General features: G+C 40.8%; 1 protein-coding gene across 30 annotated transcripts in view; it reads right to left on the bottom strand.

Moving 5' to 3' along the window:
* ptprda (protein tyrosine phosphatase receptor type Da) overlaps positions 1–25,909 on the bottom strand; it is a 416,134-nt gene extending 390,225 nt beyond the window's left edge. For all 30 annotated transcript variants that reach the window (XM_012919961.3, XM_076881859.1, XM_076881856.1 and 27 more), the window contains exons 1-3: positions 25,802–25,909; positions 25,494–25,609; positions 25,284–25,319 (exon numbers count right to left, since the gene is read on the bottom strand). The gene's annotated coding sequence lies outside the window, so the exon portion shown is untranslated. The remainder of the gene's footprint in view (positions 1–25,283; positions 25,320–25,493; positions 25,610–25,801) is intronic.
* Positions 25,910–27,729: the final 1,820 nt, after the last annotated feature.

The raw sequence follows: 27,729 nt of genomic DNA, 5'->3' as shown, positions 1-27,729 counted from the left end.
TGACTGGTGAGTGTTGCCATACACTCACACACTCAGACACACACCCGAGTGCACATGCTTGTATACACAATTTCAAAGGACACATTATGCAATTATACCCATACCCTGTACTTAGGGGCACAGATTCACACACACACACACACACACACACACACACATTATTTTGTCTTTCTCATGCAAGCACACAGAGCAGAGTCTAGGTGGGTTGCTGCAGCAGCAGTCGTAATGACTGACATCCAATTAAAACACTGTTAAGGAAGCTGTAGTGATTACTGTCTCTGGAGCTCATCGATTGCTGATGGGCGCAGCTGTCTCATTACGCTGCTAAGTACCGCGGCCTATTTTTATTTATCTATTTCCTTATTTATCACTCCCTCCTACACGCACTACAGCTAACGGTGTGGCACTGACCTTTTCAACACCCTCTGCCACCTTTGACTTACAACTCTCTAACTCTGCCCTCCATCTGCGACGGCAGCATTAGGCCGGAAAAGTGAAGAAGGGTTTAAGTAGCAGGTGAAAATTGTTCCCACCTCCTCGCTCGGGTCTGTTGGTACAGCGAGCGGATGTGTTGGCGAATTCAGAGGAGATCGATTGATGTATGCACGCGCTGCTTTTTCAGCAAACTCTCTCGGAGTGAAGAAGAGCCCGAGCGGAGTGACATAAGAGAGGCGAGAGAAAAGAACTTATTTAGCACGTTGTCCCATATGGACAAAAATACAGATGGAGAGAATAGAAAATCCGACTTCCTTCAAGCATTCATAAATTTAATGAGAATCTCCTGAAAAATGAACTTGCGGAGAGATTGCCAGCAGGTGGTACACAAAATCTGCAGAGCTGCAAAGAAAGGCTTTAATCTTTAGGAGTCTAAAGCTCCACCATAACATCATCATTAATGCCGAAGCACAGGTACAAGCAGTCCAACTTTAAAATTAACGAGACTTCGTATAGTCAATATTCAAATCAGTGTGTGTGTGTGCGTGTGTGTTTCACTCTATGATTACACTCTCCACTGCCCCAATTTCTCAAGCGACAGAAAAGAATCAGCTGTTTCCAGTAGTCTGCTATTTCAGTCTCAGCTAACGTAGCTCTCAAGACAAAAGACCTTTGTGCTAATAGTTTATGCAAATATGCTAAACATTTACTTTCCATTACGTATGCTGTATAACCTGCAACAATACTGTTATCTGTTTTATGTGATGGACAAATATCCTATTGCGATATCATTGTTATAGCCATGCGTTTACATGACCTAGTGTGCACGTCTGTGAGTGTAAGCTGCCTTCAATGATGATTTAGCACCTAAAAAGGAAGCTACTTCAACAACACACCAATTAAGTACAATAGTCTGCCAAATATGCCAGGAAACCGTCGCTTGCTTCTGCACTTAAGCCAAAACCACATCACAGTGCAACCTGGATAGCAGCTGGTGATGTTGCAACCCAAATGTAAACAAATGAGCGTCACTGGAGCACTCACTAGCTCCACATGCTAGCTGCAGTTGCTAGCTGCACTTGCTAGTTGCACTTGCTAGCTGCACTCCATATGAGAGGAATAGCAGGACTTTAAGCATCTGGTTAAAAAATTAGAACCAAGATACAACATCCCAGGCAGTTTTATTATGTGACAATACTGTGCAGGCTCCTGACCAGCTACATGACTAAGTTAAGCAGTCATTTTATACTTTACTAAAAACTTCCAGGGAGAACACTACCTAGGATACTTTTTGTGCTTACATTTGATGTATGCTGTCACTGCTATTGCACTGTAATGCTGTTGCTGCTGGCACCTTGTCTCAGTAGATTCACACTTAAAATTAAGAAGTGTGTCATCATTGACAGCAGCTCATTAGAAAAGAAGTATGGAAAATACTCTACATTTACGCTTCTAAATGCTGCTGCCTGCAAGCATCAATAAAATGCTCTGTATACTTTTTTTAAAATATTGTCAGAAGTATTGTTATCCTATATTTTACTTAAATATCATGAGGTAATTTAGAGGCTGTATCGCCCGGCCCAAGAATGTAGTAGGCAGGAGCCAAAAACACATTATTCAGCTATAGGTTTGAAACTTGTGATAAGTGCAGTGGCACCTGCAAAAAACATTTTAATTGGGAACAAGGCCAGAAACAGTTCCAATTCCAGTGCTGGTTTGCAGCCGTACCTTAAAATTTAAACATGTAAATGTACTGACATCTATCAGAATGAAACATTTGAACCCAAATATGTTCCGCAGATGGTGCCAATGCATCATACTCTACAAAGCTGCACAATTTTCTGGTCCACAGTCCTCACTGACTTATAACCCTTTTCACATCATTTCTTAAGACCAGACATTTCCATCTCCTCAAATTATGACTTAGACTCAAAACGACATAATTGGCTCTCGGGAACATATTTACAGTAGAAATAATGTTGCACCTCAGGGCTGCACACTAGTAATTATTTTAACCTTTTATTTCTCTGCCAGTCATGATTAATAATTTGGTCTCTATGATTTTAGAAAGTGCAGAATTTGCCAATTGCAATTTTCTGAAGTTCAAGGTGACATCTTCACATTGCTGATTTTTTTTAAAGCAACAGTCTAGACAGTAGTAGGTCTAACTGATGAATCAAATTAATAATAATAAATTCAGCTCCACTGTGATACTTTTCATAAAGTTGGTGTGGACACTCTTGGCCAATTAGCAAATGATCCATTGATTTTAAATGGTATAAAAGAAGCTACACTGACTGTTGTTACTATAAAGCCCACTCAGACACCACCTGACACTGCAGTGTATTAATAGTTCAGTGCATTATGGGGGTTTTTTTTGTTTTGTTCTTACACTTAAAGGATTTGTGCAGATATTTTCCTGCAGTATGTACACCAGTCTTGGTTTAAAACAACCAGTCAAAGCTGATGGCCGCTTCCATCTGAGCCCAATTCTGTTCATACTGTTAAAAGGGAGTTCTTCCTCCTCACCATCACCAAGTCCTGCCTCAGTGTCTGCCCACTGGGGTTCTCTCTTTTATAATGTAGCGTCTTTACCTTACAATATAAAGTGCCTCTGGATCTTGACGAGTTGAACTAATTTTAACTGAATTCACCTGCCTAAAAGGGTTCAATTCAAGCAAACTATCCAAAAGAATCACGCTAGGTAAGCTAGGGGCCTGCTACCTCAACAACTAGTTAATGACATTTTAATCTCACCAGTTTGCTCATTTAGAGGTTGCAAGATGTCTGCTTTCTTTGTTTAGCTCCTGCAGCTTGCAGGTTTAGTCTGGTTTAAAACAGAACAACTATACCCTACCCTAAAAACCTTTAAGCCCATATTAAAATCTGCATTATGACCAGGGGTGCACATTCGCTGTCAAAATAAAAGGCGCGCACCGGATAAGAAGTTGCAACGCGCGCACATGTGCACCCCTGATTATAACCACTTTTATGGTTTAATTCTTAACTAATTTAATTACAAAGACCACTGTACTGAGGACTGTTTCTTTTCTGTGATGCCTGCTGTGTTTGATTGTGACAAAACCTATGAACTGCAGGTCAAGAAGAGAGCATGAATAATATGATTTAATAAAACTTAAAAAGTGAAAATATTCAGTATCTGAGTGCATGTGTGCAAACATTTGTCACACAGCAATTGTTGGGTACAATACACTTCTTGCTAACCTGCTGTTGATCAATGTGCAAATTGAAATACCCAAACTACTAGCTGCTAGTAACTAGACTTACACTATTAAAGCTATTTTTCACAGATTCAGTTGACAGTTCCTGTCAGTCACTTTGTGCACAAATTTATGTGTTAATAGCTTGCCTCTGTTTGTTTATTAACAGGGATTTCTCATTTGAGGGTCATGAAAAATTACCAGTTCATGAAACATTAAGTTAACTGGCAATTCAAATGAAAAAAAAAAATAAAAATAACAAAGAATAAAAAAGCAAAACTAAAGAATCAAGAGCACAACAGCACCAGTAATGTGATTTTGTCTTTTGTGAGGCACCTGAATAATTCATATCCACACAAAAATATTTATTTCTTTGTTCAGCTTTCTTTGCTGCTCCTCCACCTTCCATCTTCCTTTTTTCTTAATTCCCTACCCCCCCTGCATGCTCTCTTCACATCTGTCTGTGCAAGCCCAGGTACTAGGTGGCTGACTTGGATGCAACCACGGTTAGTCAAACATGAGCACATGATTACTGTGCAGCAGGAAGCACACAATTACGCAGCCCACCATTTCGGCATTAGCAATTGTCACACTTAAATCTGAAATTTGGCATTCTTAGTATAACTGAATGAATATTTAATCAATCTGTGGCGGTGAGTGAAATTGGGAAATGAAGGGGTTTTAGCCCGTGCTATAAGCTTGTTGCAGAAAATGGACAGTGAGAAGACAAAGAATGCACGTGTAATTAGAGGGAGGGATTGCCAAAATGGCTTTGTGAGGCTGGATGCAGCGGCGGCGGCCTGAGGCATTAACACAGACATTGTCATTGGCAGGGTTAGTATTGATCTGCAGTGTAACTGAAGCAGCAGTGGAATCTAGTGACATGCTTTTTCTCTGTCAGATGGTGTGACTATAGACTATTTGTCTCGGGTCGGCTAAACACAGAGCTGTAGGGTTACAGGTCTGTGCGGTCACTCGCGCTCCCTCTGTTCAGGAGTTTCTCAAACTTTACGTGATATACACACCAAAAATCTTTTTGTAATATATGCGATTACCTTCATTTACTACAATAGGAATATGTTTGAGCCATGAGGCCTTAAGCTATTTACACAGTTTACTCAGTTAAATACACCGACAATATATATATATATATATATATGAAGATAAAACCCTATAATAAAACACAAGTAAAGAATACCATCCACCCCACATCATCCACCTCATTTTAAATATATTTCCTGCTGTGTTTCAAATAATCACGCTAATTATTTACACTTCTAATTTAGCTTAAACCTTGGCTCTTACCCTTTATCTTTTATCTCTTCCTTAAGACGTATTATCTTGTCTATCTATTCAATTAATATATGTTTATAAAATCTCAAATTGAGACTTTAAAGTATAAACAAGAGGAGCACATGGAATAAATTCAGTGGCTCGTGTTGCGCCACACTGGCGACCAATCGGTTAGATTACAAACGCGTGTCTCAGAAATGTAAGAAATTGCATTCACTTAATAGAAGTCAGCTCCATAAGCCACCAACTTTTTTTAATCCCAGCTTTTGGCTTTGTTGCTGCTGTTAGCCAGCAGCAGCTGTGGAAAAACTTCCCAACCTCAGCAGCTTAGCTGTTTCTCCTCCCAGCTGTTTTTCCCCTCCAACACTCCCTGGACCAATCTTGTTCTTTTCTTCTTCTTCCTTTTTTTTACACGATTGATAATTTAACAGTAAACAACTGCTGGTTATGCGAGTGTATGTGATATGGTCCAAATAGTCTTGATTATAGCATTCTGCACATAAGCCTTTGAAAGAACTGATGTGTTGTAGATATTATTTATTTATAAAGTCTGGCGAGGGCATTAAATGACACTAAACAAAAGTCAAGTAATATTGGTTATCAATATTCACAAGGGCTTCAAATCAAACATATTTCTTACTCTGTACAGTTTGCAGCTATGGAGCTCTGAGTAAGCTACGTAATTGCTATACAGCTGTAATAATAATAAATGCATTACCTGGACTGTTCTAAAAGTCCCAGAAATAAACCCCATGGTAAGTTAACTGCGTTGTTTTTCTGCTCGCACAAAAGAACCTATGGTTATTGTCAGACTATGTTGTAAAGAGATGTAGAAAAAAAATGTGAACCGAGCTGGATTTAAACAGAATCTCGTTTCTTTTTTTTCAAAGCTGCAGTCACAGCCTTTATTTTATCAGGAAAAAAAATATTGTGAAAAATATTTTTGCGACTCTGGACTCAAAATTAGGTTGCAAACTTTTTGACACTGCGAAAGATTAGATATGTTTTGCTTAAATGCAGGGTCTAAACACTGAAAGGCGTAAACCTTGCAAAATATCAACTACCAACAAAAGAATCACATCTAAAAACTCGTAAGCTAACTTGTCTGTTTAACGATTTAGACCTTGAGTGCTAGCATATCAGAATTTAGAGCCCAACCAGTTTCTCAGCTGTTTATATTGTTGGCCGATATTAATTATTTGCTATTCGCTGATCTACGGGTTTCTGTATTTTATATTGGTAAATAAATCTTGTTTTGTTGTTTTAAAAAAACAAAGACGAGATAGGAGAAACACCCTACATCTATTTTATGAGTGTTGACGTTGCACAATTTGCCCACTAGAGGGCACAATGCAACCTCCACGTTGGCAACAACTTCACAAACACAAGAACGAGCTAACTGAGCAGAGTGAGGCCAAGCTTAAACAAGTAAATAAACAACAACTACATGATAAATATCAGTGAAATAAGTGTATATTTTTGAAAGAAAAAATATCAACTGATATGTCAGATTATCGAGTTTTTGGACTTAAATCTTAAACAAATCTTAAAAATACTAAATTGGTCGGCCTCTATCATAATTGGCATAGTTAAATATGTTTGGCCTTTTTTTCTTGATAAAGCAACGTGGATCCAACTACCCCTTGCCCTTGTCTACAGCAATAGCTCCATTGAGACCAAGCTATGTGAAGAGGCTCATCTGTCCTTAAAATTAAAAAATGGCTCAGGGTTTGTTGGAATTTCTTTTCTTTTTTTTATTGATTCACTATGCGGTAAATATTAGCTTAGGCTATTTGGGTTAAAAAGGCTATTGACTCCAGACACAGTAGCAGTAGGTATTCCAGTTTCACTCCGCTGTTGTCCACAGATGCCTAAGGGCAGATTACACTTATAGACTTTCACTCTTTGCCTAATACAGACAGTATCAGGACTATTAAAAATAAAGCCTGCTCAATTTATACCACGGTGGCATTAATGCTAATTAGTATATTAGCTTCAGTCTGTCACTGGGAATAAGAGGCAACATTGATCTCTCGTCATCATGCTCATAATAGATTTTTTTCCCTCCCTCTGCATATATTATTGTCCTGCTCTCCTATGGCTTCCTCGGAGAGTTGCTTTCACATTTTAATCTCTCCACTTTAGGAAAAAGCGAATGCGCTTCTCTGCACAGTCGATGCTAATCACAACAGTTGCTGTGCAGCTTCTTTGCATGTATTTTTAGTTGGTTGTGAATTTGTATGCAGTGCAACCTTTGAATTATTGCTGGGATTCCTGTTTAGTTCTTCCTTACCGAGAGCTGTTTAGAAAAGTTGCTGCTGCTAAATCAGTGGGAAAAGAGCAATTTGAAATTTAAATCCCTGAACAAGACAAGGCAATGTCATTATATGTGCTTCCTTAGTAACACTTTATACAGCGATGTAGCACCTGGAAACTTTAATAATCTGCTAGTGAAGCTATACTCACGAATAACTAAATGACCCAAAGCGTCTATGCGGATGGACAGTGATCACGTTCATTTTATCTAACTGCACTCCTCAGTTCCTATAATTAACAAAAATGCTTCAATTTTTTTCTGTTTTTATTATATTATTGATTTAAATATATTATTAAGGCAAATACAACCAAAGTCATGTCAATTTAACGTATTACTCTAATCATCTCAGGGCGTATGGTAAAAGCCAAAGACCAACAGTGTCTGCAACAGTATAGCACACAGTAATGCATTCAAGTGGGTTTGCTTGCTTGCTTGCTTGTTTGTTTGTATAAGTGCATCTAATTAAGACATCCTTTTAATAACAGCATCCTGCATCTCTAAATTATGATTGGATGGAAAATTTAGCAAAACAAAAACGACCGTCGCTGATTGAGCTGTATTATTTTTTTAAAGGATGATCTCCTTTTTGTGGAAACACTCCTGCCCCCTGTTATCTCTTAAACACACACTCAATGTATTCTCTATGAATAATCACTTTATGAACATCACCATCAGCGTAGCTATCCACTTAGCCCAGTCCTTGATTGAGTCTATTTGACAGACTGTAGAGGACAGTGAGAGTTTTGGCCTTACCCAAGGGACACACTTGGCCCTTCCAGTAAAAAGAGGCCACTAATGGAAGCAGAGGCCCTCGTCTCCACTCCACATTTTTATGCAGGCAATCCAGGCATTTATGGTAATCATAAAGTGGGGCCAAATGGATGGCAGGGTCAGCTCTGAGCACAGAAAAACACTGAGTGGCGAAGTCTTGTTGACAGCTGCGAGTGCTGCCACCTCCCTGTAAGTTCAGCTACAGCATAACTCTCTCCACGCTCGACGCAAAAAAACATCTCAAGACCTCAAAATGGGACCCCCCGCCCACTCCTCCTGTCTCCTGCTAACGCAGTTTTTCTTGCTCTCACTTTCGGTGTTTATGAACCTCTGGGGACAGTTTATGAAAAATTCATTGGCTCAGTGGGGCAGGTAGCCGGCTTAATGTTGGATCTTTCTTCCCTGCCTTCCTTCCTCCCTTTCACGACACTGCCCGTTTGTCAAGTGTTTGAGAAAACACCTTGCTTAAGACAGAGCAGAGGTGGAGCACGAGGGTAGGGAAAGTGTTTCTGGTGAATCATTACTGCACTTAATTAATATGCAAGTGTAAATGTGAACGCTAGTGTTTCTCAGCTGAGATGCACCATGATTGTGGCACAGCCTGGAGCTGCATGCTAATTTATTTTCTCATCTTCCCTGGCTTGAAACTCGTAATTGCTGTTAGCGCACGCTGGCCTGCCAAAAACCACAAGAAGCTACAAACATTTGTCCTCAGTGTGCCTCAGCGGGTTAAAGAAGTAAACAGGAATAACCTCTCCAAGAAAAAACAAAGAATGAAACCATATTTTTGCACACTTGTGTCGTTTGCAAGGCACCGCCGAGAGTGTAGATTTTCCAGTGTGTTACTGTTTTAAAATTGCCTCTGCTGTGTGCTGATGCCTGGAATGCACATGACACATTGATGTCTCCCGATGTGACGGATACAAAAAAAGCAGGAGGAAATGTTTGCAGTGTGTGTGGGAGAAAATGTGCGAGCCTTAAAGCGTCATTTAAGAGCATTATTTTCAATTACAGCAAGTAAAAAAGAAATAATTCACAGTAGGTCAGCATTAAATAGACCGCAGTGATGATTTTATAGTGAAGGAAGCATCGTGAGAAATTATGTCATGATACAATAATCTGATGTAATTCAATAGAAAAAGTGAGGGGGAGGAAGGAAAGTAGCTAAAGTCTAGACATCCCTGTGGGAAGTCTGTGTGATCGGTGGAGGGAAAAGTTCCTTTGGAGCTTATATTCTTCATGGCTTCCTATTGCTTCAGCCAGACAGAACAAACAGCCAAAAGTGTTCGTCGACAGTTTATGGGTAAAATAGTTTGGAAAGCCGACGTATTTATGTTCAGTAAATTAACGAGATTTCATCGATACCTGTCCAGACATATAATATTATATAATATTAGGCAGAAAAGACTTTAAAGGAATTCAATAGCAGGGAACCACGAAGATGTCTATCACCAATTCAGTAAATTTAATTGTTGCCAGTTTTGTGAAGTGCTATGATACCAGAGTAGAGTCTGACGTTTGACCCTTTTTATTTGGATCATCATTCTCTCCTATTAAAATATAATCGGTTTTACTGTGTCCAGCTAAACCGTGAAAAAAAAATCAAGCAGTGCAATGGTTTTTCAGCTTTCAAAGTTTGTCTTTAAAGATTGTCCATTTCTACAATCATTTTAAGTCCTTATACCAGACCATTTTCAGGCAGTTTTTTTCTTTGTTTGTTAAGCCACTTAACACTATCCTATGACTCATTCAAGCACAAAAAAATGCATCTAACCACTGTGACTAAATATAATGAACAACTTACTGGCAGTTTTTGTTTATAACTGAAATTTTGATATAAAATAGTGTTTTTCCACCACTAGGTTGAATTTCTCAGCATGTTGTGCATTGTGTCAACCAAGTACTTGTCACCGAAGTGTCATCAGAAATGGTCTCAGTGGAAGGGTGGCTGTCAAGAATGGCTGTCATAAGCCATTCTTAAGGAAGAGAAACGGGGAGTAATGAAAATTACACACGACACCTGGACTGACAATCAGAGGCTTTATGAAGTGATGAGTCCAAATTTCAGGTAAGGAGGGAGGTACAACAGCGTATGCAGCCTTCTGTAAAAAAAGTCTCTGAGGTGGCTTTCAGATACATATCAGCCTGTGGTGTTGGGGATGTTGTTGAGATTGATGGAATTATTGATGCAGAAAAGTACCATAAGATTTGGATCCATCATGCAACAGCATATGGAAAATCTCTGATTGTCAGCAGCTTCATTTTTCAGAATGGCAATGATCCCAAACACACTGCCAATGCAGTAAAAGTAAACCTGGATAGAAAAACACACGATGGAGCGCCATCGGTCATGGATTGGCCTCCCCAGAGCCCGAAGCTCAACATTACTGGAGCAGAGTGGGATCACATTGACAGAGAATAGAACAAAATGCAGTCAACATTCAAAGAAGAGCTCTGAATGTCCTTCGAGAAGCCTGGAGAACTATGAGACTGGTGCACAGCACTGTATGTACCGAAGTAAATAGTTGTGTGTGGAGGTGCAAAAAGTAAATAAAAGGCAAGAGGCAGGAATAGTAAGCAAAACAAAACGACTTCCAAGCCAGTTGCCACCAACTGCACTACTTTACTTAATAAGTTTCAGAGCTCTTGTAGATAGATTATGAGAGCAAGGCTTCATTTTGCCATTCGCAACAGAGTGACGGGGCCAACAGCAGTGCGGTTTGTTACAGCTGGCTCTTATCGGCTGAATTTTATCTTAGTCCAGTGGAATTACATTTAGAGACCAATTCAAATATACTGTTAGACAGTGTAATCCATATCCATGGCCTCACAAATCCCTCAGAGCATTAATTCATCCCATACATTCTACAAGATTAATAGCAGGACAGGGCAAGATGTGATAAAGCTAGCAGAATACATTGTCCCACTGGCCAACAGTACAGAGTCTAATTTGTATGGTTTTCAATAGGCTCACACAGTGGCCATTGTTAAGACTCCCAAAATTCCCAGGCACTGGTGTTATGATTAGCTCGAAGAACAAGTTTAACCCAGGTTAGTCCTAAAGGCACATGAAAAAAGACATTAAAGACTTTTTTAATTCTAAGGGCAGACAAGGTCGAGCTCTGTGACAAACAGTTTAAAAACTGACCAAGTGAAACACTTAACAGAGTTTGTGATAGCAACCTGTTATATCATTAGCCAGATTTTAACATTGTCTCCACAATGGCCTGTTTAATTGCGTCTTCATTGGTTGACCTAGCTTCTTTAACAGCATAAACTCACATTTTGCAGTAAAAGAAGACTTGTTACCATGTTTTAAATATACAAACTATAAAGTTCACACGGCATTCCATGTATTTCAAATAATAGCTTACATGTTTTCATGAGAATTCATGTCCCAAGTAGGTTACTGTGATGCAAACTTAGCCAAAATAGCAGAAAAACAAGAAATATAAGGAATTTATTAGTTAATAGATATCTAAAATTAACATTCAACTTCTTTGTAACATTTAGATTTATGTTTTTATTCAACTGAAAGATTTAAAAACTGTCTTGATTTTTATTTGAGTCTTACAATACTACTATGCTACTGGGCTTATCTTTGAACAATAAACCCAAAGCTTAACTGAGATTAAAATTTCTCCTGCTTGTCTGAAATCGCTGTATCAAACCAAAATGACCTGATGAAACAAAATGTAATTTGTTAGGCTATAGCACGCAAGAGCTAGGCTAGCTGTTTCCTTCTAGTGCCGGTCTTCATTCTAAGCTAAGACAACTGCTTGCTACCAATAGCATAATCTTTACCATATGGAATCAACAGCACTGTTTATCAGGTAAGTAAAATAGCCAATAATAATAATAATGCTTATTATTAATAACTGTCTTGATTTGTATTTGATTTTTACAATACTAGTATGCTACTGGGCAGCTAGCTTATCTTTGAACAATAAATGGTAAATGGCCTGTATTTGTATAGCGCTTTACTAGTCCCTAAGGACCCCAAAGCGCTTTACACATTCAGTCATCCACCCATTCACGATGCCAAGCTACATTGTAGCCACAGCCACCCTGGGGCGCACTGACAGAGGCGAGGCTGCCGGACACTGGCGCCACCAGGCCCTCTGACCACCACCAGTAGGCAACGGGTGAAGAACGACCGAGACTGGGCTCGAACCGGCAACCTTCCGATTACAAGGCGAACTCCCAACTCTTGAGCCACGATTCGGGCCCCAATATGCCCAAATATCAAAGAGAAATTAAAAATGCATGCCGTGGAAGAGTTCGGGTCTTAGGAGGTTAAACAGGGTTGCAAAATGCTACATTGTTACTACAGTATAAAGCTTCATATCATTTTAAAAACAAACACAATCACAAAAAAAGGTAAATAAAGGTAAATACAATATCTAATTCCATGTATGGACTTTATAGCAACTATGCTATGAGTGTTCGTGCAATAACTATGGTCTCAGTTTTTACACAGGCTCGTACAGTCGGTTATGTCCACTAGCAAAACTGCCAGATGTACTACACCCCCACATCACACCAACTGAAAACAGTGTAGCTAAACAGGTCTACTGTTCCGTGTGTGCATCACAGAACAAGAGAGAGTTGAGACGAGGTATTCAAAGCAATTCCCAGTTTCTGGTTTAGGTGGGTAGCCTCATACTGTAGTACTGATAAGTATCATGCTTCCAAAAGTAAATTGTTTGTGTGCGAGTGTGTATTTGAACATATGTTCCTGTGGGTCATGTGGTGTTCTCTGGTGTTTAACCTTCTGCCCTTTCTCTACTTAATGGACTCCCTTGAGGCCTAACCTCTCTCTCACAAACACACACTCGCATACACACCCGCTCTCCCTGACTCCGGAGGTTTCATAATCCTCTCTGCTTGCTCGCACACTTAGCCATATCTGATGATTTTCTGCAGTAATGAAGTTAGCATTGGAGGGAGCACTGCTGTTACATTTTAACATTGATTTGTTCGATACGTGGTGGGTAGTGTATTTGAGTCGAATTGTTCTTGTAAATGCACGGGCGTGTAAACAACATGACGCTTGATGGGTGATGTTTTAATTTCTCGATGTCTGACAGGGACAGGTTAAGCAGGGAGTAAAAAATGATTGGGCCCACAGTAAAGGCAGAGAGAAAAAACTGCCATGTGCATTAGTATGTAGCATGCAGTGTTTTTGGAGGCTCTCTGAGGGTCACAGTATGTTTTGCATCAAATGCAAAATGAGGGCAAGTTCTAGTGCTTCAGCCTCACTCGAGTGTGTGTGTGTGTATCTATGTATTCCCACTCAGTGGTTCAGCACTAAGATACACTGAAAAAGTCCCCACAAGGAAAAAAAAAGATGATGAACTGTTTGTCAGGTAGTTCAAAGGCAAAAACAATCCCACATTCAGACCACACTACGTAGTAGTGGAAAACACGCATTCAAGTTGGAGGAGAAAAGAAAGAAAAAAGATCTGCTGTAAAGCCATAAAATACAATTCATCTTGTCGCGGTCCCTGCAAGGAGCGTGTAATCGCAATGACACACTGGTGTAATCCATTTAAAACACTTTGGCTCAGGCCTAGGCTGCTTTGACTTCCTCTGCAGGCTTGTGCCATCATCTTCATTTCAGATACGTTTCCCTGACTGCTATTAGCGAAAATGTGTAAGCTGCCTTGTCGTCCACCTGCTCAGGCTGCCAGGCGAGCATCTTGTCCTGGATGCATTACATGACCGGCGAGAGCACACAAAAAAAAAAAACACGAAAAGATAATAACTGGCTCATCTGAGGCAGAGGTGAAGTGCAAGCCTATTCGGTTGTCCGCAGACATGTAATCTGTCTCGAGAGGTGCTCTCTCTTCTGGCGCCTTTGTGCTTTGACTTTCGGAGGCAGGGTAGACCCACCCAACCTGACTAGGCAATGAGCTTAGAGTAATGGTGTCACCAGAGCGCTGAATCTCATTGAGAGTTGCTTGAGCAAACATTATCTCACGCTGAAACCACTGCAACAGTGTCTGGAGGGGAGGCTCCGGTGAGTTATTACACAGCGAGTTTTAATCTTACAGGAGGAAATACACGCTTGCCATTTAATGTAAAAAGACCAGAGGGCAACCTGGGTGCATTCTGCATGCGCTACTCCATGCAGGGTTGAAAGTAATTGAACTAATTAGGCACTCAACGGGACCAAGTTAAACATGCAGTTGGCATTAAACCGTGGATGATTTATATTTACCTATAAACTTTGCCCAAGACTGCTGCTCACCACCGGACTGTTTTATGCATCGTTGGTTTAATTATGACTATTTGTTAATGGGCATTCTGAGAGGCCTGGCGTACTGGTTAAAAATATTCAGGGTTGTTCAGGAATGAAAAGAATGATAAACAGCGGTTTAACAAGAGCGGCGAAAACAACCTTTTTCTTCACAAAATATAGCCAAAAGTGTAATAGATTTAAAATTGTATACAGAGCTCAATAAAGACGCGTTCATTGCAAAAAATAATGACAGCACTGCACGTTTGATCAGCATTAGTTGTGACCTTGCACACAAGATGCTAGCAAAACAGCTTAATGCACGAAACTGAAGCGCTGTAAACAAACTCCAACTGTACGAGGGAAGCCAAATTATATGAGGGAAGCCAAGCGTTAAGCAAAGTGCAACCACTGGATTATCTTTACACCTTAGGGCTGTGCGATATGACCAAAATCTCATATCCCGATATAAGAATTCTAACGATATAAATCATAAAAATGTAACATTTTCTGTAAATTATGTGAATCTCGGGCAGCTCGACTTGCGGGAAGTGTTTCCAGCTGCGCGTCATGTAGCTGGAGTTTGAGTCTAAGGTCTATTTTTTAGCACCTGACGGTTCTTTTTTAATTCTCATCCGTAAATAATCTGCTCTTTCACGTGATTCAGTTTATTTTGAAAAGTCTCAACAGGATCTTGAGCTTTATTGTGAAAGGTTTATGTGGAACATAAACAAGCGGACACGCGATGGTGTCGTTGTTGCTAACCACAACACATAAAAACAGGCGCTTGTCCGTCCGTAGTGTGGTTATATAAAATATAAGAGAAAGAGAGAACTTTAAAAAATTAATGCAGCCACTACAGTGACCATCAGAACGGTGAAGAAATATTGCCGTAAACAGTTTATTTTGCGACACCACGAAACAAACGATAGCGTAAAATGAAACAATAGACGTTTTTATATATCGTCATCCGATATATATCGTTATATCGAACAGCCCTATTACACCTATTAGAACACAGCAATAACACCGCTAGGCAGTGGTGGCCACCACAAAGCTGTTTTTCTTTCTTTTTTTAAACTACTCATGTTGTTTTTGGAACAGTCCGACCAACTCGGAACGCACCAACGGCTCATCTGTGTGCTAGTCCGGTAGCTTATAATGTGCCAGAGCTTCTCAAATAATTGCACTTATCTCGTGAGCAATAATGTCAACTCTCTCTTTTTTTTCTTCCCCTCTCTCAGAGCATATTGCATTCCCCAAGTCAACAGTTCAATCTCACCTTCCCCGCCCACTTCTCTCCGAGCAGCAGATGCCATAATTTTTCTTTGCCCCCACTTCTCTTTCTCCTCACCCACCTTCCTTCTACCCACTAGATGGATCAGCTCTCTCTCTCAATCCATGCTTCCTCTGCACCTCCTCAGACGGGGAGATTGATTTGTCTACAGGACGCCTCTGACCTTTGATATGATCCGATAAGGGACGCACGGCCCTAACCGAATTAGACAATCAAAGGGGAGGCACATTAGAAGTGAGAGGAGGGTGTTTCCCTTTTTTGCTTGCAACATGCCGCTGCTTTTTTTTCTTTTCTATGACCGTTAAATCCACTGTCCATCTCCTGCCAGCCTCAATCAGACACCCGGGGGAAAATAAAAGATGTGTTTTCAAATTGCACTCTGCCTAAAGGCTCTTTGGGCCAAATTTAATTTTCACCTTGCATCGATTTTCCCTTACTCCCAACTCAATGGATCCTAATGTTATCTATGGTGTATTTCTGTGCTACGCAGGAATAAAAGGGAGGCCTTGTTCTGGACTGCTGCATGTCAGAAGACACTGCGTGCAATATGTCTTCCTCGTAGCATCCAGGGACCGAAATGATTGAGAAGCTGCCCTTTTCTTTGTGTCAGTTCTGGCATCGCTTTGTGTCTTTGGGATATTTCCCAAATCAACTTTCATCCGCATGTATTGACTTGACTTGACTTAATCTTCCAGTTTGTCTTTAAAGCTGATGTTCAGTACTGTAACTTTTAACCAGGAAAAGATATTTGCTTAACGCATCATCCGCATTTTTCAGTCCAGATGCAATAGCGGACTTCTGTTGTGATGCCTTCTGTTGTGAAATCTAGACGGCACACATGCAGCGTGCTAGATGCTTTTACTAAAAATACACCTGACGTCAAGGGATGGTAGGCTTTTGTCTTATCTGTAGCTGGATGCAGTGTTGCCATCCCTGTTACAATGAGTCTTTGCCTGAGTTGGATTGGCACCTTTGGGCATCCAGGTTAAAAATCAAGAAGCCTCACCACCTTTAATCACGATTAGGTAAGTTTGTCTCTCAGCACAGATTGTGAATGTGGTGTTTGTTTTCACTTTTTCTTTTATCCCAGGCTTGATTTCTGTAGAAATAACTACAGAAATAGCTATTTATAAAGATACTTAAACTGGGTTAAGGACATCTAGCTCTATTTATAATGCTTTAATAATTAATGAAAGATAATTTAATTCCTCGGCAAGCTGCAGTCAGGCTATGATGGGAATCACATCGTTAGAAACGCTGCATCGAGTGGAAACAGAAAACACTGATGGGAAAAAAAGCGAAATTAGATTATCCAAAAAGGACAACGCTTTAGCGTCCGTCTTTTTCGGACGTTTTTAGAACCACTCTGGTGTCGAGGCTGAGGGAACCTTTGCGGCAGCTTACCCTAAAAAACCCGTTAACAAATAAATAAATAAAGATATTTTTGGGGGGGAAAAACAGCTGACAAGCTGGACAGAAGAAAGGATAGGTTTCGACAGATCCCAGCCTTCTTTCACTGGAACATATGAAGAGGAAAACAAAGAGTGAAGAGGATGACGAGGAAAGGCAGTGGCTTCAAAGTGGGCTACAGCGTTGCAAAGCCAACAAATGGCGTGAAAGCACACTTGACTTGCACGGATACACATGAGACCCAGTATCACAAGCCACAACACATAACCAGGCGCGGGTATGAACAGAGGGAGGGTGTTTGTGTGAAGGGGGGGATGAAGCAGTGGGGAGAGCATGAGGAGATGCAATCCCTCCCACCCACCCCTCTGGCAACGTCGGTATCCTCTGTACCATTTGTTTGTCGTCTTAAACTGGCAGAGAGCTCAGGAAGCCAGGGTCTTACATAAACCCTACCCAGTATGGCTCTTTGCTGGGGAACTGATCCCTCCCAAAACCCTCATTGTTATTCTCTCATGATGCCGAGGGATCTGCCGAGCACCCACAGCCAAACCTACAGCAGGACTGAGTGCGAGGTTGGGGTGCTGTGTTTACATGTGTGCTCTGTCAGGGGGGACTGAGCTAACTGTACACACAGGATTACAGACAGAGTACAACTTTTAAAGCTGAAATGTCACTCATTTATTGAGGACGTGGTCATCGTTTTTCCCTCAACTTCAAATCGCTACACAGGGGGCAAAAAAAATCTTGTTCATTAATCCTTCCAGGTCTGTTACATTGCTGACTTTGCGCGATCATAATCGCTTAAAAGACTCCATGAGACAGGTCTTCTTTGTCAAATTGAATTTCCTCTCCACTATCACCAAGTGGCAGATATTCATCAAGGGGAAAGGGGGAGAAAAAGATTTCAAAAGGTACAATATAATAGGCTCGAACACACTTCCAGGGATGTCCACATTCTCCTACGTGTGGAGATTACACTCTGCAGCCACGGAGCTGCTGACTCTGTCAGGGGTTTGATTTAAATGTCCAAGGTAGAGCTTGATCAAAACATGTCCTTTTTCAGTCTGATCAAAGACAATATGGCCGCTGGGGTCTATGAAATCCATGCTGTGCACTCTCAACCTCTGTATTTACAGAACAGAGCTCAGCTTCATTCAATAAAATATGCATAAAGCACGAGCTGCCTCATGTGATTGCCTCATCTCCGGCAGCTATTCAAGAATTTTCTCTAGGATTTTTTGGGAAATTCACGTATAGAGTTGAAATATCTATTTAGTCAAATTTGGGAAGTGGACTTTACGGGATCTCTATATTTGCCGTGGCTCTGCATATTCTTACATTACACTCGGGCTGTTCTTTAGCTGGCTGTAAAATACTATTAATAAATTATATGCTGTGGATACAAGCCTCACTGATCCTACCACAGTGGTTGGACTATTTCATATCCAATATGAAGATTTTTTTTTTTTTATCTTAAGGCACCTGAGACAGTTTCCCCCCCCTATAAAAACCAAATAAAGACTTTTCTAAAACTAAACCCTTAAAAAGTTTAACTTGTTTCCTCTCTTCAGCAAAACAATAATGTTGAGCCCATCACGGTGTGCAGAAGAAATATTGTTCACAGTGACCTCCAAGTGACTACCGGAATGGGTTCAAGGTATGAATATAAAAATCTAATAGTGTGAATCTGAGGCTGCTGGGACAACTGAGATTTCTTCTATTTGCAGCTAAGGCTTCATCAAAGTATCCTTTATAAGGTGCATTTTTGTCAGCCTTTCTTTTTTCTCATTACTGACCTGAAAGGACAGTAAGAGAAAAAAAAAGTTGGCATCGGTGTTGGAAAAAAAGAGAAAGAGAGATTGGAAAGTGTCTGGAATCATAATCAAGTCTGGGATGTACACAGAGAAAATGAATCTTATCTTTAGGTCAGAGGCGGATGATCTGACAAAGAAGCCCACAAGCTGCCACTCGAGTTCACTTTCCACTTCTGCTACTTTCTTTTTGTTTTTTCCAAATGCTTTGATTCGCTCTACCCTTTCCCATGGTGGAAGTCCCTTGGATAGCAACCGAGTAGGTCTAATTGATTTCTCTTGTTCATGTCGGGTAGAGGCAGCTGCATCGAACTGTGCAGAGTACCCTGGCTCCAGCTTGCCTGCATTATTCCTTTCTGTTTTCTTCTTTGCCTCCATATCCCAGTAGACTATAAGGCCAATATTCAACATACCAGTGCCCTCTAAACTCTCACAAGATGCCAGATGGCTGAGGTATGCCAAAGCAATCGCATGTATGGAGGTAAAATAACACCTTGGCGCTGTACACGTGGCTTACATAAAGGTCAGGCTGTAAGATTACACTGGCGTTTACGCTTCTGAAATCACACCAAGTCGTTATCGCAGCTAGACGCTATCGTGCCGAAATAACTAGCGGTAAAGGCGATGATATCATGAATGCCCATTCAGCCAACTCCAGTGCAGCAGCTTTGCAGAAAATAGTAGCTTTGTAGAATTATTCCAATCATTCATATTTCATTACTATAATATATTGATTTTTTCCCGACAATTAAACAAAAACAAGCCTGCAGTTCCAATTGCTTTTGCATTTCTTTGCATGACATTCAGGAATCCTCGCATTCACCCTACTTCAACAGGGATTGTGACTCAAGGCAGCACATCTATAGCATTTTCCTCTTGCCTTTGTCTTTGGTCTGTATCCATCAGTTTTGTCACTTCCTGCCATGTCAGGGGAGCAAGAAGGCAATGCTTTTCTATTTAATATTTTTTTCTGTTTGTTTTTTCAATTTTAACAGCACAATGCAGACCAGATTTTCCTTCTACAACAACAATACAGCCGACAGTCGAGCAGGGAAGGAAAACATCCACCACAACGTTGGCGGCTGAGATGAATTCATTGAAATGCCATGAAATTTACATATTACAGAATTGCATTTGTGTAGGTCAAAAATATGACACCCTTCAGTACTGCACGGAATACTGTGGACTAGCCAAAGATTTACATCACCAATGGTGGAAGAAATTAAAAGCAACTTTATTGACAGATCACATGACGGTATAGAGCTTGCATCATCTTTTAATAGAGGTGCTGAATTTAAGCTTCATCTTAAATCATGTATTACCAGAGAGTGGTGGCTGTCATATATGAGTAATTAATGCTACAGTTAGCAAAAAATAATTTAAAAAACCCATAATAAGTTTGATTAATGATCAATGAATTGTGCCTTTCCTGAATATAATTCCATCAGATGTTTGTCTGCTACAAACATCTGCTATATAATCAGCAGCTTATGGTGGCTAATGCTAGCTGTTAGCATACATTAGCTACTTCTTCAGATAACACTGAGTCAGTAATGCATGTGTTGACGTATGCTTTGGCTATCAGTGTAGCCAAAGATTACATTACTCTGTCATGCTTCAGACTGTTATAAAAGATATCATATTTCTTGGACAGCTAACACTGAAAGCACCTATCATAAATTTACAGTCTTTTTAATATAATGTGCAATTTCAGCTAAATAACTAAATGAAAGAAAACAAGAGTAAATTCATCCTTTCCAGATCCTGAAAACTAGTTTTATTGCTTAAATAAACCTTTTTTCTTTCAACTTAAACTGCTCTAAATTTAATCTAAAAATGATTTGCAGACAGAGAAAACCAAATTCACCTTTGAAAGCAAAATAGCATGCTGTTTCATTTACTCGTTGTTAATTAGGTCAATCATTAACATGATATGCTTTTTCTCAGTTTATTACTAACAGTGATTTGCTACAATCGTACTTGTTTTGTTGCAGTACAGTAAGCAGCTTATGGTGGCTAATGCTAGCTGTTAGCATGCATTAGCTACTTCTTCAGATAACACTGAGTCAATGATTTGAACTGTTTGTCTTTTAATAATGCATGTGTTGACATATACTTTGGCAGTCAGTGTGCCCAGAGTTTTAAAAAGAAAGACTACATTACTCTGTCATGCTTCAGACTGTTATAAAATATATCTTATTTCTTCGACAGCTAACACTAGGAGCACTTATGCTAACTTTACAGTCTCCATAATATAACATGATATTTTTTTTCCTCAGTTTATTACTCGAAGCGATTTGCTACAGTCTTACTTGTTTACGTGCAGTATAATAAGCAGGTTATGATGGCTAATGCTAGCTAACGGCACATTTCATCTAACAACACTGTCCATTCAACAGTTTTCTTCCTTTTTCCTCTTACACAGTCTGGTTCAGGGTGCAAAGTTGGAAAAACATTACGATACATGACCATGCATCAGATAGCTGCTGCTACTGCAAAAACACACACACACACACACACACACACACACACACACACACACACACACACACACACACACACACACACACACACACACACACACAAAAAATGTTGTATAACCAAGAACAGGTCTTGCACAGGCCAAGGACATCTTTTGAAACTTTACAGTATCTTCACAATAATACGTAATTTTGCCAGGAAAACAGATCTGTACATTCCCTTGTAGACTTCAGACTCAGTGTTTTTTGTTGGCGTGTTATGATGCAAACTTGTAGTCATTAATCAAGGCTTACTGGGCTCTAACCTGGAGAAGGCAAATATTGATTGCTCTCAGATAAGACTTGACATGTGGTTACCCAGCTATCATCTGTGCCACTTATATAACATCAGTCTATCCTGATCACTTGTAATGCCTTTTTTTTTATTTTTTATTTTTTATTGTTTAACATTAACTTCAATATCAACGCTGGGCTTTTAAATTAAAATGTGACCAGCGTGAAGAAAGAAAAGGATTAATAAACCGCTCTTAATTGGATAACATGAGCAATCTGCAACGGCTCACCTTCCTACTGTATCACATACATCAGACTTAATAGCACTGACATCTCCTGCACGAGGCAAAAGTTGTTGTTTAACAACTTAATGAGTGTCTGATTTATGACTGGAGCCCTGTGTCTGATAAATAAACAGCACAGGTGAGAGGGTTTCATCTCACAGAGCGTTTTCTAATCAACAGCTAAGAAGAGACGAAACATTTAAGGTTGTACTTGTGTGCATTGGGCCTGCGAATAAATGTGTGCGAGTGTGCCGGCTTGCTGAAGTGAATTCCACTCATCATTCAATTCTTCCAGAGTGTGCATAAAATAACTGATTAGTTGCATCTATCAAATTCCTAAATCTCCAATATTTCACGTACGTATTGAAATATCATCAAGGAAGCGCAAAAGGTCAATACACACACTGTCGGGGAGGGAGGGGGGGATAAATATCATCCTGTTCTTATTAACAGTCATGTGACAAACCACATCTGAGACTGTGTGACGCGCATATTCGCGCACATCCACGCGGGGAATGGGTTTGTATTGTCATGTGGCCGTGTGTGAATCTCAATGAGATGCATTTTGTGCCAAGTAGCCAAGGGAGTTGTTAAATGTGACGGCATCAGAACATCCAGTTTCGGAGAGGCTGTGTCCATGAAGGGACAGCGACACCCTCATGAGTGAGAAGCTCGCTCTGCAAGAGACGTGGAACTTTGGCAGCCCATGCATCAGCTAGCACAAAATGAAGCCTGCCTCATCCAAGAGCATTAAGATGCGGATAAATAAATAAAACATTGCCACCATGAGAGGAGAGGCAATGTGACAGCGGGATTTTTTTTTTTTTTTGTGCTTGCTTTCATGTTGGCAGGCGCAGGCATTTTATTTTGGGATGAATCAAAATTTCCTGAAAACGCCTGCGCCAGGTGTATCTAATTATCTGACAGTGCATCCTCATTATAAAACGGCCCCTGGGAGCCGGGCGTTCGGCTTGCCGAGCCTTGGACCGCAATCAAGGTGCTCCTAACAGCAAGCGCACGAAAATAATATAGACACTACGTTTCCATAGATGTACTGAGCCCACTTTTTTTTCTTTTTTTTTTGCAGAGAACTAGCCAGTGTTTGCACTTTCACGATACTGTGTGTGCCCGTTTTCTTTAAAAATCCATATATACCTACACGAATGCTGTAGTTTTGCTTGTTTGCGGCGCATCCATGTGACAAACACGTGTCAGTACAGTTAGACAGTCTGAGGAATGAAAGGAAAAACAGCTATACATGTATTAGCAGCTGTTATGACAGCCCCTTGCTGTCTCAGCCATGCCCTGATTATGTCACCTGGATGAAGTTTATAAACCATAATTACAGCTTATTCCTGATTCTCTCCAGGGACGTGCAAGCAGGCAAAAGGAAAAGTGGGTGTGTTGTCAACACGGTCACACTAGAGCAAACTATGTTAGGGCATGATTAATGAGAGAAAAGGATCTGCAGAAGTGGCAGAAGTGCAGCTCTGTAGCTGACAACGCTGGATGCTGATCTGGTGGGGGGGTCACCGTGGAGGACGCAACTGTGAGCAAGCCCACCTGTCTTTCTCCTGCTTATGATTTCCGGCCACAGCTTAAATCCCATCCAGCAGTGATTGATGTGGGCTTGGCGAGTGGGTCTGGGAGCATCACTCAAAGGCAAGATGGAGGAAAAGCTGCGGAATGTTTCCAGTTTATGAAGTGATGATGGCGAGGGAGGAGGGAGGGAGGGAGGGGGCAATCTTACCTAGGACTAATCTGTGGAAAGCTTTGCAGCAAATGATTCAAATCCGCTTTATGCTCAAATGTGTGTTTACTCACAGGGACACCTGAGCTGCGTGACCACTGACTTTCAGCATTACTTTTTCCCATATTGCAATTTGCTGGTCATCTAAAGAGGGTGTGAGCACTTCACCTGATGTTCCTTCTAGATTTGGCAACATTATTACCTTCATATAATTACTTCTACTAGAGATGTTTTTTAATGATAATACGTGATTACCTTCTAATTTGAACTGGTTTAAGAAAGAAAGACACAAATATTTAAACTGACAGATCATTAGGGATTAGAATAATGATAAGCAACCCTTAATTACATTCCAAACTAGGATGAGTAAAGTCTTTTTTCAATAAAGCAGCTTAATATTAAGACAAACTCATCTGCATGAATAAAAACTGTGTTGCTGAGCCACATTAGTGCCTTTTTTATGCGTTACATTTTAGTGGACCCTGTGTCACAGTTTCCTCTGCTTACCCATTTAGTTCCTTTTGAAATGCAACAGTATCTCTTGCACTGCCTCATGACTGGCAGACCGTAATGCTATTACCTCTCCTTGATGGTCATGCTCACTTAGCCCCCTGTCACTCTACACTAGCCAGTGAAGACACATCTCTCTGACTGGCTGTCCTTGCCCTCATTTGCGAATGCTTCTCTTTGCTACAAAATACCGAGGAACCACAAACTTTTCACTTCATTATCTTGCTTTTTAGAGGCTTTCCGCTTTTCTTTTTTTTCCCTCGGGCTGCAAAGTATGAGTGCAAATCACGGGTAATTGGCTATATATGAATCACTTGTCAGTAGTAGTCTGAAAAAAAGAAAAACTCTTTAACGCAGGAAAGGGATCGCATAAATTATGGAACGCCCAAATCAGGCAGTGATGGAGGGAGGAAATAAAAAAATAAAAAAACAAAACAAAAAACGCAGGCATGTCCTGACACACTACTGCGCATGAGCCACTGTCAGTCACCAGTCAAATCTGGCATCAAAGCCTGTCAGATAACAGCAGCAAAATGGGTAAACTGGGTGAGTCACAGCCCACCCACCGGCTACACCACCTGAGTCAGGAGCTCTTGGGCACGCATCAACGCGCGCGCACACACGCACGCACGCATGCATTCATAGATAGACTAAGCAAATCGTCTCAGTTTGCAGAAGCAAACATTACACCAAACTTTCTCAACACGTCCCACAACTATGGCACAGAATAACCCCCCCCTTAACACACACGCACACATTTCCAGCTTGTTTATGCGTGCCCGCGCATCCTCCGGAGCGGGCAGAGCATCGTTCGGGGCAAAGATGGCTCTCTCCCCCTGTCTCTCTCTCTATTTCTATTTTGTGTGTCCGTGTGAGCGCAGTACGTGTTATAAATGTTGACGATATAAATTCTGTTAAATATCTCGCCGCCATCTGGAGTGTAACAGCGAGCGGCAGCCCGGTGCACGTTGCGTTTGCGCCACATTCTCCACAACATCCCTCCAAAGCAAAGATGTGCAAAAAATGAAATTTAAAAAAAAAAACACCCCGGGCTCCTACTCACATCGCGGCACGACACAGAACTTGGAGCGGACACAGAAAAAAACGACACTTTATTCCACACATGGAAAACATGACGAGCCGCTCTCGGCTGCAATTGACAGAATACGAAAAGAAAAAGTACTACTTACTCTATACCCAGGCGGAAGAATGCAAAGCCCTCGCAACTGTAGATAAAAAAGGAAAATAAAAAAATGAGGGATGCGCTTCGTGTTGTTATTTTTCATTCAAAGAGACCAACTTAGTAATGGATAGCTGGGTGTCTTCTCAAACGTGAAGCCTTTTTTTTTTTTAAATAAATGTATATGTACATATCTCTGTGTACAAAAATCTCCACTTACCATGGGCTGTCCGAATAAATTCCTTAGGAAATTCCAGAGGAGTCCCTTCTTTCTTCACTCAAAGTCAGAAAACAGCAATGCCTTTTTCTTATTCCAAAAACAGGCCCCCGAATGAACTGAAAGAGAGAAGAGACCGAAAAAAGGAAGAAGAAGAAGAAGAAGCCACAACAAATTCCGTTAGAACCAGGAGTCCCCCCCTCCCCAACACCACCACCACCCAAAAAGTGTTGACCTAACATCTGTGAAGGAGAGCAAACAATAAAAAAAAAGGCAACTCGCAATAAATTGGCGGAATGGACAGATGGTACCTGCTCTCTTTATCACTGCCGACAAAGACAATGAGAGCGGCAATAAGACGGGCACAAAACTGAGAGCTGAGCTTTCCTTAGGAAACGCAGTCCCGGCGTGCTGTCGGATTCTACGCGCGCGCGTGCACGCACGCACGCACACACAGCTGCCGACGACGGCGGGAGCGAAAGCGAGAGAGGGAGGGAGGGGGGGAGAGAGGAGACCTGGGATGCTGCGCTCCAAAGCTGCACTACGCAGTCTGGCCGCTTGATGGCCAGCTAGAAGAGCTGCTGAGACTGGGATGTTTCCCAGCACTGTGAAAAGCTGGAGCCAAGTGTATACCCTCATTATCAAATGTTTAAAAAAATCTCAGTGTTAATGTTAAGCTGCCATCTGAGCTACGAGCCCATCATTGTGCATGTTGTGCATTGACAGCTCTAAATTGTTCAAATAAACCCTGAAGCAGGGGCCTCACTTTAGTTCAGGAGCTACATTTAGCAACACAGATCACAAGCGGGTCAGCGAGGGAGACGCTTTACCAAACAGGCGACGCAACTTCTAAAATGTATTGCTGGTTTTTAAAGCATGCTGACGTTACATAACAATTTAACAGCATTACGTACCAAGACAGTGGGGAAAAGCACCAAACTTTCAAAAGTAGAGTTTTTGTAAGTGAAAGATTCAAAACAGCAACAGTGTTTCAAACAACTTCCCCAGATCTAGAAAAATACTTTCCATCTAAGCTAACGCTATCATCACTAGATCAGGAGCAATTTATTTTACACTTTATTTGAATTAGACAAGTTTATTATGGTGATTATGTCCTTGGGCACAGTTCAGGGGGACGATATTTTACTTTTATATGATGATAACCCGAGCATGATGGTGGCACAGTCCATCATCTGGGCAGGGCCCCATCTCTGCGTGGGTTCTCTCCAGAAGCTCCTGCGTCCTACCAGAGACATGCATTTAGTTTTTCTGTTAAATGGTGATTAGAAATTACTTGTAAATGTGAGTACAAGAGTTTTCTGTCTGTGTTTTAGCCTTGTAACAGGCTGGTGTTCTGTCCAGGGTGTACCCCCCCACATCAGCACCTGTGGCACCTGCGATAGGCTCCAGCCCCACAGTCTTGAACTGAATAAGCAGAAGAAGAAGAACTGATATATGTTAATATTGCAGCTTTCATTGACTTTAGTGATTAGGATTTCACATTCAAAGAAAATAATGACTTGCGATTTATCGTTATGTGCTGAACTAACAGTCATCTCAGGGGGGAAAAACACTATGCTTCCAATGGATGGATGGATAAGGAGTCTGGCAACACAGTGGCGTTTACTGAGAACTGGATCGCGCCGTAAGACTTGGTCTAAAAGTAGTTTTGACATGTTTTTGCCATGAAACTGGGTCAGCAATAAAATCCAGTGTTACTTACACTAAGTAAATTCAAGCCCACTGCAACTACTGTCATCTAGGAATAAGCACAAGTACAATTTTTCCAAAGACAGTGTGGTGTTTGCTGTCAAAATACAACTGTTGGGTTAGTATACCTTTATAATGATGAACATTGTAAAGGTATACCTAATATATTTGGAGCCCGCCATTGGCTGGAAATCCATGCAGTGAAATGCTCCACAGATAGAAAATACAAATATATATTATGGAAAATACACATTTTTAATAGTATTCAGTAAGACAGAATAACGGCACAGTGGCCTCTTGCATCATTTTAGTATATGATACAACTAGGAACACATTAATGACTACCATTTTTTTCACATTAAAGTCAGTGAATCCTTAAAAATTGCAGTGAGAAATGACTTCATGTATCTGTCAGTACTTGAGCAGCTAAAATGTAGTTGACTGTTTCTTAAGTATCAGTCCATCACAGGTTTTATTGTTTTCATCACAATAAAACCTGATGAGAAGTGAGAGGGGAGAAGTTCTTGCT

The sequence above is a fragment of the Maylandia zebra genome, linkage group LG3 (assembly GCF_041146795.1).
Source record: "Maylandia zebra isolate NMK-2024a linkage group LG3, Mzebra_GT3a, whole genome shotgun sequence".
Lineage (NCBI taxonomy): Eukaryota > Metazoa > Chordata > Actinopteri > Cichliformes > Cichlidae > Maylandia > Maylandia zebra.
This window is presented reverse-complemented; position numbering and strand designations above follow the sequence as displayed.